Consider the following 19,829-nt stretch of genomic DNA (forward strand, 5'->3'; position numbering starts at 1 on the left):
ATGTCACAATCTCCCCTGTGGTCAGGGTGAGGAAAGAGAGGAGAAACATCACCTAGATGCTGAGCCAAGTAACATTTACAAAGCTTCCTGTTGGCAGAACCCAAAACGGAGTGTCACATCACCTGGGTGCAGTACCCAGTTATGTGTAACCATGCACCATAAGTGCAAGGCCAAGGCTGTAGAAGGGAGTCACATCACTTACATGATGGACTTAGATATAAGCCACAATGCTTTTTATAGGCAGGGAACAGACAAAGAATTCACATCACTTAGGTTTTGGTCCCAGTGATATGTAAAAGTGCCCTTTGTAGTGGACCCAGTCACTTTTGCTTAGGTGTATGGTCCAAGTATGTCACAATTTCATTTGTGGTCATGGCCTAAAATAGAGTCAAATTATTCAGGAGATGGGCTAACTTTTACATCCTAATCACACATTAGAAAATATTCAGAAATAAGTTTCACAGTCCCACACAAGTCCTGGCTTTGTGCAGATGAGTAACACCTCCTGTGAGTGGGGGCAAATAGAAGAGTCAAATCTCATCAATGGGCAAAATCCACTTGAAGATTGTGTTCCAGTAGGGGAGTCATAGCCTCACAGGTGTGCTGAATCATGCATCACCAAAATACTCGTGTGTCAAATTCATGTATTAGAGGAACAATTTCAATCTTTGACTACTGGTTTTTTTTTTTTTTTTTTTTTTTTTTTTTTTTTTTTTTGAGTTGGATTATCCCTCCATCACTCAGGCTGGAGCGCAGTGGCACGATCTCGGCTCACTACAACCCTCGTCTCCTGGGTTCAAGTGATTCTTCTGCCTCAGCCTCCCAAGTAGCTAGGACTACAGGCAAACGCAATGATGCCAAGCCAATTTTTGTGTTTTTAGTAGACTGGGTTTCACTGTATTTGTCATGCTGGCCTCGAACTCCTGACTTCAGATGATCCACCCGCCTCGGCCTCCCAAACAGCTGGGATTACAGGTGTGAGCCACAGTGCCCGGCCTTTGACTGCTCTTTTGTGTGACATTTAGTACCTTATTTGTACGTGTTCTTGTGAAAGAATGACAATCATGTCAGGCGTCCATCCAAGAGTCACAATTGCACCTGGTTGCTCTTCCCTGGTATGACACTCTGTACCACTCAGGCTTTGTGTGATGTGCCTGAGTGTAATAATCCTCTGTGAACTTTATACAATTAGGAGACCTATTACTTTACTTATTGACACAAGACTGGCTACGAGAGTCAAAATATCTCTCCTTATGTCACAATTTCACCCATGGGCAGAAACAAGGCAGAAGAGTCTCATCATCTGGATTCTGAGCTAAGGATCTGTTATAATCTCCTTTGCAGCCAGGGCCAAGTCAGAAGAGTCACATCAGCTGGGTACAGCCTCAAGTAATATGGCACCATGTCCGCTGTAGACAGGGTTGAAGAAAAAGGGGAGAGTCACACCACCCAGGTGCTGGGCTCAGCAATACATAATAATCCCGTCTTTTGGCAGACTCCAGAACATAGAGGAGAGTTGCATTACCTAGGAGTCACATTTCCTAGATGCTACGTCCAGCAATGTCACAATGTTCCTTGGGGGCAAAGCACAGGAAAAATAGACCAATCACCTAGCTGATAGGTTCAGAGGTATGTGATAATATCCCTTGTTGGCAGGGCCTAGGCAGAAGAGTCATATTATTATGATTCTGACCTAAAGATATGTCACAATGCACAAATAGGATACAATTAAAGGAAAAGTTTTTTTTTTTCTTTTTTATTATACTTTAAGTTCTAGGGTACATGTGCACAATGTGCAGGTTTGTTACATATGTATACATGTGCCGTGTTGGTGAACTTCACCCATTAACTTGTCATTTACATTAGGTATATCTCCTAATGTTATCCCTCCTCCCTCCCCCCACAACAGTGTGAGGTTCTCCTTCCTGTGTCCAAGTGTTCTCATTGTTCAATTCCCACCTATGAGTGAGAACATGCAGTGTTTGGTTTTCTGTTCTTGTGATAGTTTGCTGAGAATGATGGTTTCCAGCTGCATCCATGTCCCTACAAAGGACACAAACTCATCCTTTTTTATGGCTGCATAGTATTTCATGGTGTATATGTGCTACATTTTCTTAATCCAGTCTGTCATTGATGGGCATTTGGGTTGATTCCAAGTCTTTGCTTTTGTGAATAGTGCCGCAATAAACATACATGTGCATGTGTCTTTATAGCGGCATGATTTATAATCCAATTAAAGGAAAAGTTTTAACACCTGGGTACTAGGCCCAGTAATATGACACAAACTCCTCATCTTTGAGGGTGGCACCTTTAACTGATAGTTTGGTGTTTATACGAGTCACAATGTCATGGATATTAGGTAATCGTACGAAACCCTCTACAACATCCAGGGGCTTTATATGGCGTGCATGAGAGTTGCAAACTACTCTGAGGCCCACATGCTCATATGGACTCACAACTTTATATACTGCCTTAAACCCAGGTAAGACAGTCAGCATCTCTCATTTAAGCTGAGTTTAAGAATGAGACCCATTTTATGCCTGTGAGCTGGGTGGAAAAATGAGTCATGATCGCACCTGTGGTCAGATCCCGAAATGAGAGTCACAATTCCATCTTTGTACTGTTTTCACCTATTAGTACTTCAACAGTGGGCTTTGTAAACGTGGGATGGTGACAACTTTTACCTTCACCTGGGTTTGTAATTGAGAGTCACAATCTTAACTTTTTGCTGGGCCTTGTTATGAAACTCTCTGTACCACCCAAGGAGTTTGTACAATATGAGTGACTGTTGTGAACTTCTGTGAGCTTCGTACAAATATGCAACCCAGGATTTTACTTGTTGCCCTAAGCTTAGGGATGATAGGCAAAATATCTTCTACTGGCTGAATCCCAATATAAGTTGGAACATCATGGCTGTGAACGGAAGAAAGGTATATGTCATCATCCCATTTTTGGGCAAAAAATTAGGAAAAGAGTAACAACACTTAGGTGATGTGTCAAGTAACATGTCACAATGCCCTCTCTAGGCAGAACCTAGAAAGGGGCATCGCATTAACTAGTTGCAGGACCCAGCAATACGACCCAATTTCGAATGTGGAAAAACTTAGCCAAGGGATGAGAACCAAAGCACTTACAGAATGGGCTGAAATTATGTCAAAATACTGTCTGTGGCTCTGGCACAGGAAGGACCGTAGCATCATCAGGGGGCTGGGCCCACTAGTTTGCAATAATTCCCTCTTTTTTCAGGACTCTAGCAGAAGAGTAACATCATCTGGGTGCAATAGGTCAAAATTTCCCTTTGTGGGCATGGTTCACAAAAAAGAGTAGAGTCACGTGACCTAAATGCTGGACTTAGCAGTACGTCACAATCCCACCATTTTCAAGGCCCAGGAAGAGGAAGAGAGGCATATCACTTAGGTCACGGGATCACAGATATGTCCCCATGTCCCCAGTAGGCAGAACTCAGGCAGACAAGGAGAGTCATATCACCAGATGCTTCCCTAGAAATATGTCACAATTTAATATGTGGGCAGAAACTGGGCAGAAGGGCCGTATCATTTGCATGCTGGGTGTTGAGATATGTCACAAGGCTCTCTTAGGACAGCACCCAGGCAAGAGAGTTACATCACCTAGATGCTGGTTCTCTCTTATGCCACAATGCTCCATGTTGGGGGGTCCCAAGAAGGGAGTCACTTCACCTAGGAGATAGGCCCAGGGATATGTCACAATGTCCTCTATGAAGCAAAGCCCTGGCAAAAGAGTACCATCACCTGTGTTTCTGGCCTAGAAATATGTCACTCTCCAGGCTGGCAGGGCCCAGGCGAAAGAGTCACATCACCTAGGAGATAGGCTGAGAGATACGTCAAAATGTACTCCTTTGGGCATGGCTCTGGCAAGAGTACCCTCACCTGTGTGCCTGGCTTTACAATATGTTACTATCATTCCTTTGTGCAGGACCCATTCCAGAGAAGAGAGTTACATCACCTATGAGGTGGGCACAGAAATATGTTACAATAATTGTGGTGGGCATGGTGCAGGCAAGAATGTAACATCACCTGAGTGCCAGATCCAGTGATATGTCACAATGCTTAGTGAGAGAAGGGCCCAGGCAGGAGAGTCACATCACCTGGAGGTTGGCCTAGGTAGACATTACAATCCCATATATGGGCTGGAACAAGTCTGGAGAGTCAAATTACACAGGTGCTTGGAAAAGATTTATATCACAATCATGCTGTCAGAAAATTCCAAAAATGAGATTTACAATACCACGCATGTCCTGTTTTCATGTGTGACAGTTTGCTTCATCCATGTGCGATAATGACAGTCCTTACTGTCAGCTAATTGTGCATACAAGACTCACAATTTCGCCTGTGTGCTGAGCCCTACTTTGACTCTGTCTGTATAACCCAAAGACTTTGTAAAATATGTGAGAGTGTTGTAGTCTTTTGTAAACTTTTTATAAGAAGGTGATCTAGGATATCACACATGTCCCTAAACCTAGTTATAAGAGTCAAAATATCCTCTATTGGCTGAGTCCACATGTGAGAATCATTATCGTGTCTGTGACCCATGCCTAGGTATATGTTACAATTCCCTCTGTGGTTATGAAGCAGACAGAACAGCCACATCACCTAAATGCTGGGCCAGAAATATTCCAATATTCTCTTTGTAGGCAGGGTCCTGTCAGAAATGTCACATAACTTGTGTGCTTGGTTCAGCTCTGTGGCACAATGTCCCTTATGGGCAGTATCCAAGCAGGAGAGGAGAGTCTTATCACCTAAATGATGGGCCCCAAAATATGTCGCAATGCCTCTTGTTGACAGGGCCCAGGCAAGAGAGTTACATCATTTGGATGCGGCGCTTAGAAATGCTACAATTACCAAAGGAAGCAGGGTACAGGCAGGAGATGAGAGTCATGTAACCTAGATGATGAGTCCAGAAATATGTTACAATCCCCTCTGAGGACATTGTTAATATAGCACAGTCAAATCACCAAGGTGCTTGGCCCAGGTATCTGTCAAAATCTGATTTGTGGGCTATATCCAGGTAGAATTTTTAAATCATTCAGGAACTGAGCAAAGGTATGTCACTAGTACACTTTTGGAAAGTTTTAAGATTAAGACTCACCATCCTGTGCATGTCCTGGCTCCAGGCATATGAGTTGTAATTAGGCTTTTGTTAGGGCCTCAGGTATATGGAGCAATGTCACCTGTGGCCAGAGAGAAGGCAAGGAAGTCACATCCCCTATGTGGGTGCAGGTCCAGTGAAATGTCACAATCCACCTTGTGGGCAGGACCCTGGCAGAAGAGTCACATCACCTGGATGCTGGTTTCAGTGACATATCAAACCCCTCTCTGTGGGAAGGACTTAGGCAGGAGAGGGGATTCACTTCTAGGCAATTTGCCGAGATATATGTCACAATGTCTATTCTGTGCAGTACCAAGTCTGGAGAGTGATCTCACATTTGTGCTGAACCTAGCAATATGTCACAATGTCCTGTGGTCAGGGCCCAGTCAAAAGCAAAGAAACATCATGTAGGTGCTGAGCCAAGTGATATGCTACAATGCTTCCTATTGGCAGAACCCAAAAAGGAGAATCACATTGCCTGTGTGAAGTGTCCAGTTGTGTGTCACAGTGCACTGTAAGTGCAGGGCTAAGGCAGTAGAAGGGACTGACATCACTTATGTGATGGACCTAGATTTAAGGCACAATTCTCTTTGTAGGCAGGTTTTAGGCAAATAACTCACATCACCTGGGTGATGGTCCCAGTGATATATAAAAGTGCCCTTTGTAGACAGAGCCAAGGAAAGTGTTATATATTGCTTAGCTGCTTGTTTCACATTCGGGCAATTTTCTCTGTGGTCTGGACCTAGAAAAGAGAGTCAAATTATCCATGTGCTGGGCAACGTTAACTGCCCCAATCACACTCTCAGAAAGACTGGGAAATAAGTTTCATATCCCACACAAATCCTGGTTTCCTGTATGTGAGTCAACACTTTCTGTGGTTTGGGTGGGAGTAAAGGAGTCACAATCTCAACAATGGGCAAGATCCATGTATAATTGTCCCAATCCCACTTGAAGATTGTGTTCCAATAAACAACTCACATCGCCACAGGTGTGCTGAATCGTGGTTCAAATATTACCAATCCATCTGTGAATCAGATCCATGTATGAGAGTAATTATTTCAACCTCTGACTGCTTTTTATGTGTGAGATTTAGTACCTCATTCCTAGGCCCTGTTCATACGTGAGCATTACAATTGTGTCAGCCAGGTGTGCATAGAAGAGTCACATTTTCACCTAGTTGCTGGTCTCTGTTATGACACTCTGTACCATTAAGGCTTTATATGCTATATCTGAGTGTTATAGTCCTTCGTGAACTTTATACAAGTGAAAAACTGAGGACTTTACCCATGGCCACGAGACTGGCTATGAGTGTCAATTATCACTACTTTCTGGGTCCAGGTATGAGAGTTATTATTGTGCATGTGTGCTTAACCCAGGTGTATGTTACAATTTCACCTGTGAGCAGGGACAAGGCAAGAGAGTCACATCACCTGGGTGCTCAGCCAGTGGTACAGTACAATCTCATTTGTAGGCTGGGCCTAGTCAGAAGAGTCACATCACCTGGGTACAGTCTCAAAGTATATCACCAAGCCCACCATAGATAGGGAAGAAGAAAAAGAGGAGAGTCACTCCACCTATGGGCTCTGCAATATGTAGTAATGAAGGACAGTCACATCATTTAGGTTTTGCAATCAGTGGTATGTCACAATTTCTTTGGTGAGCAGAACCCAGGCAGGAGAGGAGGGTCACATTACCCTAGATGTTAAGTCAAACGATATTACACAATGTCCTCTGGGGACAGAGGCAGGAGAGACAAATAACCTACCTTATAGGCCCAGATATATGTGATAATATCCCCTGTTGGCGGGGTCCAGGCAGAAGAGTCACATTATTACAATTCTAACTCGGCTATATGTCACTGTGCACCCATGGGAAGGACTTTAAGCCAAAAAGTCTCAACACCTGAGTACTAGACCTTCATGTCCTGAATGAGGCAGCCACACCCACATAATCCTCAGGCAATAACCCCCCCATGCTAAAAAATGATACAACTCTTTACACTATTAAAATCAATCATGAATACCACCTCATCATACTCAACTATTCATCAAACCAACATCAACTCTATTAATAATCCTAATAACAAAGCCCCTCAAATGTCAATACTTGACCCTCATATTTCAGGATATTCCTCAATAGTCATAGCCACAGTATAACCAAAAACAACCATCATACCCTCCAAATAAATCAAAAAAGACTATTAACCCCATGAAAACCCCACCAAAATTCAACACTATATCACAACCCACAGCATCCCTAACAATTAGCCCTAGGACTCCATAAATAAGAGTAAGTTTCGAAGAAAAACCTACAAACCCTATAACCAGAGAATACTTAATAAAAATAAAGCATATGCCATTATTCCCACATGAACTATAAAAATGACTAATGATATGAAAAACCATCCTTCTACTTCATTTGTAAGAACACTAATGACCAATACCCACAAAACACATCCGCTAATGAAAGTTACTAGCTACTCATTTATTGATCTTCCCACACCATCTAACATTTCTACATGATGAAACTTTGGCTCTCTTCTTAGTGCCTGCCTAATTCTCCAGATCATCACAGGATTATTTTTGGCTATGCACTATACATCAGACACCTCAACTGCCTTTTCTTCAGTGGCTCATATCAGCCTAGATGTAAACTAAGGCTGAATGGTCTGCTATTTTCGTATCAAAGGTGCTTCAACATTTTTCATCTGCCTCTTCTTACATGTTGGTTGAGGCTTACACTATGGCTCATTTCCATTCCTTGAAACCTGAAATATTGGCATTATCCTCCTATTCATGACTATAACAACAGCATTCATGGGCCACGTGCTCACATGAGGCCAAATATCATTCTGAGGCCCTACAGTAATTACAAATCTACTATCAGCCATCTCATATTGGAACTGACATTGTACAATGAATCTGAGGCAGATTCTCAGTTGACAAAGCCACCCTCACATGATTTTTCGCCTTCCGTTTCATCCTACCCTTCATCATTACAGTGCTCGCAACTGTTCTTCTTTTATTCTTGCATGAAACAGAATCTAACAACCCTTCAGGGGTTTCATCAGATCCTGACAAAATCACTTTCCACACCTACTGTACAACCAATGATATTCTAGGTTTAATTTTTCTTCTCCTCCTTCTAATAACTGTAATACTATTTTCGCCTGACCTCCTGAGCAACCCAGATAATTACCGTTTAGCCAACCCCCTCAGTACCCTACCCTACATTAAGCCAGAGTGGTACTTTTTGTTTGCGTATGCAATCTTATAATCTATTCCTAACAAACTAGGAAGCATATTGGCCTTTGTATTATCCATTCTCATTCTAGCAGTTATTCCCATATTTCACAAGTCTAAACAACAAAGCATAATATTCCGGCCATTAAGTCAATGCCTATTATGAACCCTAGTGGCTGATCTGCTTACACTCGCATGAATCGGAGGGCAGCCAGTCCAATAACCTTTAATTGCCATCAGACAGACAGCATCTATCATGTCTCTACCATCCTCACCCTTATACTGCTCACTACCCTAATTGAAAATAAATTACTTAAATGAAAATGTTCTTGCAGTATAATTCAATACTCTGGTCTTCTAAACGAGAAATGGAGAATCCCCTCCCCAGGACAACTCAGGGAAAAAGCAATTCCACTTCACCATCAATGCCCAAAGCTGAAATTTGGATTAAACTACTCCCTGAATTTTTTCACAGCACATATTTTAACTGCTATGTCAGTATTAATCAACTAGCACTAATACATTAGTGCTTTTATGTACTTTGTGGATTACTGTTAGCACCAATGAATAATATATAGTACTATAATTGTTTACTTATACATAGTACATTGATACATGAGGATACATTACAAATCCAGTCCACATACATAGAAGCATGTATTAATATTCCCTTAATCAACTATGGTACATCTACTTTTATTGACTATACAAGTCTAATCCTTGCAAATATTGACCCGTGCTAGGTATCCTTAATATTACATAGTGCATACTTCGTTCATTGGACATAGCGCTTTTCAGTCAAGAAATCCCTTGTCAACACAGATATCCCCTACCAACTTCTGATCTCTTAATCCACCAAGCTCTGTGAAATCATCATCCTGCTCGGTAGTACTAACTTCCTTGCTGTGAGCCCATAACACTTGGGGGTGACTATTTTGAAACTATACCTGGCGTCTGGTTCTTACTTCAGGGCCATAAAACTCAAATCACCCACATATTCCCCTTAAATAAGACATCTCAATGGACTAATGACTACCACCCTATTAACCAGTCATGGGAGCACTGTCATACATTTGGTATGTTTAACTTTGGGGGATGCTATCACTCACCATTGCGGAAGCCCTGGTACCTGCCGAATCAGCTGTAGACGAACTCGGATTTGATTCCTGCCAAATCAATTGTAGAAGCTGAGCTTAAATCGAATATTCCGGGCTGGCATAATAACAATAAGTTGTGAATTAATTAATGCTTGAAGGACATAACAATTAATAGACACGTGTGCTCACGTACGTATGCTCATGCACGCATGCTCGCTTTCAAGAACTATTTCCGATTAAATTTGCAAACTCCTCCTCCCCATCGCTGACTTTACCATCAACCAAGGTAAATGCACCCTTGCCAAACCCCAAAAACAAGACACTAAAATGCAACCCAGTCAGAGCCCAAAAATAATATTTTAACCATGAATACCCCAACAGCTATCCCTCAATTGATGTAATTTTCCTAAAAATCTTAAAATCCCCCCAAATCGAGCCTCCATTTTATTTTATTTTATTTTATTTTATTTTTTTAAATAATGATGTTTCCTTTTTCTATCTTCATTTATTATTATTATTATTATTATTATTATACTTTAAGTTCTAGGGTACATGTGCATAACGTGCAGGTTTGTTACATATGTATACTTGTGCCATGTTGCTGTGCTGCACCCATCAACTCGTCAGCACCCATCAACTCGTCATTTACATCAGGTATAACTCCCAATGCAATCCCTCCCCCTCCCCCCTCCCCATGATAGGTCCCGGTGTGTGATGTTCCCCTTCCCAAGTCCAAGTGATCTCTTTGTTCAGTTCCCACCTATGAGTGAGAACATGCAGTGTTTGGTTTTCTGTTCTTGCGATAGTTTGCTGAGAATGATGGTTTCCAGCTGCATCCATGTCCCTACAAAGGACACAAACTCATCCTTTTTTATGGCTGCATAGTATTCCATGGTGTATATGTGCCACATTTTCTTAATTCAGTCTGTCACTGATGGACATTTGGGTTGATTCCAAGTCTTTGCTATTGTGAATAGTGCCACAATAAACATACATGTGCATGTGTCTTTATAGCAGCATGATTTATAATCCTTTGGGTATATACACAGTAATGGGATGGCTAGGTCATATGGTACATCTACTTCTAGATCCTTGAGGAATCGCCATACTGTTTTCCATAATGGTTGAACTAGTTTACAGTCCCACCAACAGTGTAAAATTCCTATTTCTCCACATCCTCTCCAGCACCTGTTGTTTCCTGACTTTTTAATGACATTCATACGGCCAACAGACAGATGAAAAAATGCTCATCATCACTGGCCATCAGAGAAATGCAAATCAAAACCACAAAAAAATGAGATACCATCTCACACCAGTTAGAATGGAAATCAAGCCTCCATTTTATATAATAAATACAATAATTAAACTTCCACCCTAAAGTAATATAATACCTTGAGCATATTCCTCTAAAAGCGCTACCCCATATATTGTACCCTAAATTGATTATATTCTAATTATGAGTAAACCTCTCAACCAAATCTCTTCCAATTCAACTTTAAAGACCCTGAATTCCCAGAACTGTAAACGACTATTTATATTTATTTATTTCCTTCTCATATTCTAATTTTAGACTTAAGTATTTATACAGTTAAAGTAGCTTAATTATTTCAAAGCAAGACACTAAAAATTCTAGATGGGTTTGCACAACCCCATGAACAAATAGGTTAGGTTTGGTCTTGGCCTTTCTATTAGCTCTTAGTAAGATTACACATGCAAGCATCCCTGCCCAGTGAAAACGCCTTTTAGATCACCTGGATCAAAAGGAGCAAGTATCAAGTAGCACAAATGCAGCTCAAAACAGTGCTCAACCACACCCCCATGGGAAAAAGCACTGATAAATATTTAGTAATAAATGAAACTTTAAGCTATACTGATATCTAGCATTGGTCAATTTCGTGCCAGCCACTGCAGCCATACGATTAACCCAAGCTAATTGAACGTGGTGCAAAGAGTGTTTAAGGTCTGCCCTCAATAAAGCTAAACTCCATTTAAGTTGTAAAAACCTCCAGCTGAAATAAAATATACTATGAAGGTGCCTTTAATATCCTGAAGACACAATAGCTAAGACCCAGACTGGGATTAGATACGCACTATGCTTACCCCTAAATTCTAACATTAAAAAAACAATTCGCCCGAATACCACCAGCAACAGCTAAAAACTTAAAGTGCTTTATATACCTCTAGAGGAGCCTATTCTAAAATCAGTATACCCCAATATACCTCACCACCTCTTGCCCTCAGCCTATATACTGCCATCTTCAGCAAACCCTAAAATGGTTATAGAGTAAGCACAAGTATACGCATAAAAATGTTAGGTCAAGGTGTAGCTCATGAGGTGGCAAGAAGTAGACTGCATTTTGTATACCCAGAAAATCTCACAACAACCTTTATGAAATCTAAGGGCTCAAGGAGGATTTAGCAGTAAACCAAGAGCAGAGTGCTTGGTTGAATAAGGCCATGAGGCATGCACACACCTCCCATTACTCTCCTCAAATATTATTTTAGAAATTACTAAAAACTCTCTATGCATGTATAGAGGAGATAAGTTGTAACATGGTAAGCATACTGGAAAGTGTGCTTGGACAAACCAAAGTACAATTTAACTTAAAGCATCCGGCTTACACCCAGAAGATTTCATCACGACCTGATCATTTTGAATTGACTCTAACCCCAAACTTCACTAAAAATATCAAACCATCTTAATCAAACCATTTACCTTAGACAAAAGCATAGGTGATAGAAATTTTCACCCTGGCATAATAGACGTGATACCCTAAGGGAAAGATGAAAGAACTGAATAAAGCATTAAAAAGAAAAGACAAACCCTTATACCTTCTGCATAATGTATTAACTAGAAATAACGTTACACAGAGAACAACAGCCAAGTACCCCAAAACCAGAAGAGCTACTCAACAACAGCTAAAAGAGCACACCCATCTATGTGGCAAAATAGTGGGAAGATTCATGAGTAGTGGTGACAAGTCTACCGAGCCTGGTGACAGTTGATTGTTTTTCAACTTTAAACTTATCCACAGACTTACTTAATCTCCTTGTATCTTTAACTGTTAGTCTAAAGAGGAACAGCTCTTTAGACATTAGGAAACAACTGTCCTACGGGGAATAAAAAATATTACCACCATAGTTGACATAGATGGCCCAAAAGCAGTCACCAATTAAGAAGCTTTCAAGCTCAACATCTAATTGTCTAAAATTCTAATCATCCTACTGAACTTCTAACATCACATTGTACTAATCTATTACTTAATAGAACCAATAATATTAATATAAGTAACATGAAGATATTCTCCATTGCATAAGCTTGTATGAGATCGCAATAATCCACTGACAGTTAACAGCCTAATATTAATAAACAATATAATAAGCACCCTATTATTTATACTGTTAATCCAACACAGGCATGCTCTAAGGAAAGATTACAAAAACTAAAAGGAACTCTGCAAATCTTATCCCCACCTGTTTACCAAAAACATCACCTCTAGCATTACCAGTATTAGAGGCACTGCCTGCCCAGTGACATATGTTCAACCACCGCAGTATCCTGACAGTGCAAAGGTAGAATAATCACTTGTTCCCTAAATAGGGACTTGTATGAATGGCCACTGAGTGTTCAGCTGTCTCTCACTTTTAATCATTGAAATTGACCTATTCGTGAAGAGATGGATATGAACAAATAAGATGAGAAGACCCTATAGAGCTTTAATTCATTATTGCAAATAAAAACTCAAAAAAGCTGGCAGGCCCTAGCATACTATCCTGCATTAAAAATTTTGGTTGGGGTGACCTTGGAGCATAATTCAATCTCCAAGCAACCCAAACTAAGATGGCACTAGTCTAAGCAAGTTGACACACATTGACCCAATAATTTGATCAATGGAATAAGTTACCCTAGGGATAACAGCACAATCCTGCTCTGGAGTCCATATTGACAATAGGGTTTATGACCTCGATGTTGGATCACGACATCCTAATGGTGTAGCCGCTATTAAGGGTTCACTTGTTCAAGGATTCAAGTCCTCCATGATATGAGTTCAGACCAGAGTAACCCAGGTCAGTTTCTATCTATTTAACATTTCTCCTAGTATGAAAGGATAAGAGAAATAGGGCCCAACTTCATAAAGCACCCTTGCCCCATAAATGATGTTATCTCAGTCTAACAACTCACCACACACCCTGCTCAAGAACAGGGTTTGTTAAGATGGCATAGCCCAGCAATTGCATAAAACTTAAGACTTTATAATCAGAGGTTCAATGCCTCTTCTTAACAATATGCCTATAATTAATCTTCTTCTCCTTATTATTCCCACTCTAATTGCTATAACATTCCTTACACTAATTGAACAAAAAATCTTAGGCTATATACAACTACACAAAGGACCTAACACTGCAGGTCCTTATGGACTACTTCAACCATTCATTGATGCAATAAAACTTCTCATCAAGGAATCCTTACGGCCCTCAACATCTACTATTACCCTTTATATTATTGCTACAACCCTTACCCTTTCTATCACTCCCCTCTTGTGAACTCCCCTCCCTATACCAGATCTTCTAATTCCACCCCAAACATAGGAAATATGTTCAACAAAAGAATTACTTTGATAGACTAAACAATAGAGGTTAAAATCCTCTTATTTCTAGAACTATAGGAATTGAACCTACTCCTGAGAACCCAAAATTCTCCGTGCTACCTATTACACCACGTCCTAAAGTAAGGTCAGCTAAAAAAGCTGTCAGACCCATACCCTGAAAGAATTGTTTATACCCTTCCCTTACTAATTAATCCATTAGCTCAACTTACTATATCCCTTACTATTTTCACAGGAACTCTTATCACAATGTTACGCTCACACTGATTTCTCATCTGAACTGGACTAGGAATAAATACACTAGCTCTTACCCCAATCTTAATTAAAAAATTAATCCCCACTCTACAGAAGCAGCCACCAAATATTTCCTTACACAAGCAACTGCATCTATAATTCTCACAATAGGTATCCTTTCCAGTAACCTGTCCTGCAGACAATGAACAATAATAAACACTGTTAATAAATTTTCATCCTTAATAATAATAACGGCCCCAGTAATAAAACTAGGAATAGCCCCTTTTCACTCTTGAGTACCAACAAAAACCAAAGGAAACTCTCCTAATATCAGGCATACTTCTCCTCACATGACAAAAACTAGCCTGTATCTCTATTATGTTTCAAATTTTCCATCGATAAACATGAACATTCTCCTATCTGTCACAATCCTATTCATTATAGTGGGTGGTTAGGGAGGACTTAATCAAAAACAACTTCATAAATTCCTAACCTACTCCTCAATTACTCACATAGGTTGAATAATAGCAGTACTAATTTATAACCCAAATATTACCATTCTAAACCTGATTATTTACTTTTAACAACTAGTGCATTTCTAATACACAACCTGAGTAAAAGCACTAAGTGATTATACAAGAATATATGCCAAATATCCTTGTCTTTGAGGGTGACACCATTAACTGTGAGCTGGGGGTGTATATGAGAGTCACAATCTCACATGTTTTCTGGGCCATTGTACCATACTCTACGGCATTCGAAGGCTTTATACAGCATTCATGACAGTTGCAAACCTCTCTGAGGCCTACATGCTCATGCGGATTCACGATCTTACATATTGCCCTAAGAACAGGTATAATAGTTAACATCTCTTCTGTAGGCTGGGTTAAAAATTGAGTTCCATTATTATGCCTGTGAGCTGGATCCAGAAATGAGTCACCATCCCACCTGTGGCCAGATCCACATATGATGGTCACAATTCCAACTTTGTACTGTATTCACTTGTCAGACACAATACCTTAACATTGGGCTTTGGATATGTGGGATGTTGACAACATTTGCTTTCACCTAGATGTGTAATCAAGAGTCCCAATCTAAACTTTTGCTGGTCCCTGTCATGAAACCCTCTGTACCACAAAGGGGTTTCTAGAGTATGAGTTAGTCTTGTAAAGTTCTGTGAGTTTGGTACAAATATGCAACCCAGGACAGGACCTTACTTATTGCCCTAGGCCTAGCGATGAAAGTAAAAATATCTCCTATTGTTTGAATCCCAATATAGGTTTGACAATCATCCCTCCGAACTGAATAAGGTATATGTCATAGTCCCATTTGTGGCCAAAAAGTAGGCAGGAGGGTAATATCACTTAGGTGCTGTGACAAGCAACATGTCACAATGCCCTCTGTAGGCGGGGTATAAGAATTAGAGCCATATTAACTGGGTGCTGGACTCACCATTCCACATGTGGAAAAAACCCAGCCAAGTTATGAGAGCCAGAACACCTACACAATGGGCCCAGGATATGTCAAAATGTCTTCTGTGGTTCCGTGACAGGCATGAGAGTTGCATTATTATGGGGATGGGCCCAGCGACCTGCCATAAGTCTCTCTATACGCAGGACCCAGGCAAACGAGTAACATTATCTGGGTTCTGGACCCTGTAGTAGGTGAAAATTTCTGTTTGTGTGTTTGGTTCAAGAAAAAAAGGAGAGTCAAGTACTTGACTGCTGGGTTCAGCAATATGTCACAATTCCCCCATTGTGAAGACCAGGCTGGAGAAGACAGTCACTTCACTTAGGTCATGGACTCAGAGATATATCCCAGTGTCCCCAGTAGGGAGGGCCCAGGCAGAAAAGGAGAGTCACATCACCTAGGTGCTTCCCTAGTTATATGTCACAATCTTACATGTGGGCAGAAACCAGGCAGAAGAACCACATAACCTGGGTAGAGCCTCAAGTGATGTGTCACCATGAGCAACGCAACGTAGACAGGTTTGAAGAAAAAAGGAGAATCACACCACCTGGGTGCTGAGCTCAGCAATATGTAATAATTCCCTCTGTTGGCAGGGTCCAGGGCAAACAGCAGAGTCATGTCACCAATGCTTTGTACTTGGTGGTATGTCACAATTTCTTCAGTGGGCAGGATCCAGGCAGGAGAGGAAAGTAACATTATTCAGGTGCTATACCTAGCAATATGTCACAGTGTCCCCTGTGGGCAAGGCACTGGCAGGAGAGACATATCACCTAGCCAATAGGTCTGGACATATGTGAAAATATCTCTTGTTTTCAGAGCCCAGGCAGAAGAGTCACATTATCATGATTCTGACCCAGTGATATGTAACAATGCCCTTATGGAAGGGAATTTAAACCAAAAAGTCTCAAGCCTGTGGTACTAGGCTGAGGGATATGACACAATCTCCTCATCTTTAAGGGTGACACCATTAGCAGTTAGGTAGTTTTGTATATGACAGTCAAAATCTCATGTGTGTGCTGGCCATTGTATGACACTCTCTACAACATCTGAGAACTTTATACAACAGACATGAGAGTTGCAAACCTCTCTGAGGCCTACATGTTTATATGGACTCATGATCTTACATATTGCTCTAAACCCAGGTATGATAGTCAACAGCTCTCCTATAGGATGGCTTCAGGGATGAGACCACTATTGCTCCTGTGAGCTGGGACCAGAAATGAGTCACCATCCTATCTGTGGCCAGAATCACTTGTGAAAGTCACAGTTCTGACTTTGTGCTTGCTGCATTCACTTGTTAGACTCAGGAACTCAACAATGGGCATTGTAAATGTAGGATGGTAACAAATTTTACTTTCATCTGAGTGTGTAGCTGAGAGGCACAATCTTAGCTTTTTGCTGGGCTCTGTTGTGAAACTCTCTGTACCATCCAAGAAGTTTATACATTATGAGTTAGTGTTGTAAACTTCTGTGAGCTTTGCACAAATATGCAGTGAAGGACTTTACCTATTGACATAAACCTAGTGGTGAGAGGCAAAATATCTCCTATTGGCTGAATCCCAATGGAAACTTGATCATCATGCCTTTGAACTGAAGCAAGGTATATGTCATAATCCCATTTGTGGGCAAAAAACTAGGCAGAAAGTTAACATCATTGCTTTGCCAAGCAATATGTCACAATGCCCTCTCTAGGCAGCACCTAGGAAAGAAGGTCACATTATTTGGGGGCTGGAGCCAGCAATATGATACAACCACACGTGGAAGAAACCTAGCAAAGTGATGAGAGTCAAAACATATACAGAATGGGCCAAAAGATATGTCAAAATACCTTCTGTGGCCCTGGCACAGGCAGGAGAGACACATCATTAGGGTGCTGGGCTGAGGAATGTGCTATAATTTTCTCTTTATGCATGACTTAGGCAGAAGGGTTACATCGTCTGGGTGCTGGGCCCTGAAATACAGCATAGGTCCTATTCATGGGCAATGTTCAGCAACAACACGAGAGTCGTATTACCTAAATGTTGGGCTCATTAATACATCACAATATTCCCATTGTAAAGGCCCAGAGAGAAGAAGAAAGTTATATCACTTAGGTCATGGACTCAGAGATATGGCCCAATGTCACCAGTAGGCAGGGCTTGGGCACAAAAAGGGAGTCATATCACCTGGGTGCTTCTTTAGGTATATGTCACAATTGAATATGTGGGCAGAAACCAGGCTGAAGACACCAGGCTGAAGACCCACCTGGTCCTGGGTACTGAGATATTCACTAGTCCCCCTTAGAAAAGGACACAGGCAAGAGAATTACATCATCTATGTGCAGGTGCCACCCTTATGTCACAATGCTCCACGCGGGCAGGGCCAAGCAGAAAGTCATATCACCTGGGTGATAGGACCAGTGATACGTTACAAAGCCTTCCTTAAAGCATGGCCCGGGCAAAAGAATGCCATCACCTTTGTGCCTGACCTAGTAACATGTCACTATTCCAGTGTGTAGGCCTCAAGCAGAAGTGCCATATTACCTACATGATAGGCCCTGTGATATGTCAAAATACCCTCTTTGGGGCATGGCCCTGGCAAAAGGGTATCATCACCTGTCTGCCTGGCCTAGGAATATGTCACTATCCTGCCCTGTGTGTAGAGCCAACTCCAGAGAAAAGAGTTATGTCTTCTAAGTGATGGACACAGTGGTATGTTAGAATGATGTCTGAGGGAATGTTGCAGGCAAGAATGTAACATCACCCAGATGCTGGATCCAGTGATGTCACAATTCTTCCTGAGAGCAGGGCCCAAGAAGAAGAGTCACATCACTTCAAGGTTTGACCAGGTAGATATCAAAATCCCGTATGTAGGCTGGAAATGGTCTAAAGAATGAAATCACACAAGTGCTTGGCAAAGATTTATATCACAATTATGAGAGAATAAAACTGTAGGGATTAGATTTATAACACCACACATGTCCTATTTTCATGTAGGACAGTTGCCTTCATCCATCTGTGATGGTGAAAGTCCTTACTGTCCACTGGCTGTGCATACAAGACTCACAATGTCTTCTGTGTGCTAGGGTCCTGTTATGACACTGTATGTAAAACTCAAGGGTGTTATAAAATATGTGCAAGTGTTGTAATCTTCTGTGACCTTTTCACCAGAAGGACATCCTGGACATCACTCATGTCCCTAAACCTAGTTATAAGAGTCAAAATTTCTCCTATTGGCTGGGTCCACATATGAGAGTCATTATCATGCCTGTTAGCTGTGCCTAGGTATATGTCACCATCCTCTGTGTGGTTATTAAACAGGCAGGACAACCACATCACCTAAATCCTAAGACGGAAATAGTACAATATTCTCTTTGTAGGTAGGGCCCTAACAGAAAAATCACAAAATTTGAGTGCTAGACCCAGCTCTATGGCATAATGTCCCTTGTGAAGAGTGTCCAGGCAGGAGAGGAGAGTCATATCACCTAAATGATGGGCCCAGAGACATGTCACAATGCCTCCTGTTGAAAGGGCCCAGCCAAGAGGTCATGTCAATTGGATGCAGTGCTTAGAAATGCTACACTCTTCACTGGAAGCAGCGTTCAGGCAGGAAAGGAGAGTCACATAACCTAGAGGATGTGTCCAGAGATATGTTACTATCCCTTCTGAGGACACTGTTAAGACACGAGAGTCAAATCACCAAGGTTCTTGGCCCAGGTATATGTCTAAATTTCATCTGTGGGCTATAACTAGATAGGATTATGAAATCACTCAGGAGCATGGCAAAGGTGTATGTGACAATAACATCTGTGGGAAGGTTCAGGGATGACAGTTATCATCCTGCACGTGTCATGGCTCCAGGTACAGGAGTCATTATTAGGCCTTTGATCTGGCCTCAGGTATATGCATAATATCATCTGTGGACAGGGAGAAGAAAGGAGTCACATCACCTGAGTGGGTGCTGGTCCAGTGAAATGTCACAATCCTCCTTGTGGGCAAGACTCTGGTGAAGAGTCATATCACCTGGATGCTGGTTTAAGTGATATATCTAAATCTTCCCTGTGGGCAGGGCTT

At 41.3% G+C, this 19,829-nt stretch overlaps 1 long non-coding RNA gene across 3 annotated transcripts in view; it reads right to left on the reverse strand.

Moving 5' to 3' along the window:
- LOC110743939 overlaps positions 1–18,602 on the reverse strand; it is a 71,183-nt gene extending 52,581 nt beyond the window's left edge. Inside the window, exons 1-3 of one of the 3 annotated variants that reach the window (XR_002523788.2) lie at positions 15,760–18,602; positions 9,479–9,581; positions 5,128–5,209 (exon numbers count right to left, since the gene is read on the reverse strand). This is a non-coding gene — a long non-coding RNA (uncharacterized LOC110743939). The other 2 variants (XR_002523786.2, XR_002523787.2) reach the window with 2 other exon arrangements.
- Between the last annotated feature and the right edge of the window lie 1,227 nt (positions 18,603–19,829).

The sequence above is a fragment of the Papio anubis genome, chromosome 8 (assembly GCF_008728515.1).
Source record: "Papio anubis isolate 15944 chromosome 8, Panubis1.0, whole genome shotgun sequence".
NCBI lineage: Eukaryota > Metazoa > Chordata > Mammalia > Primates > Cercopithecidae > Papio > Papio anubis.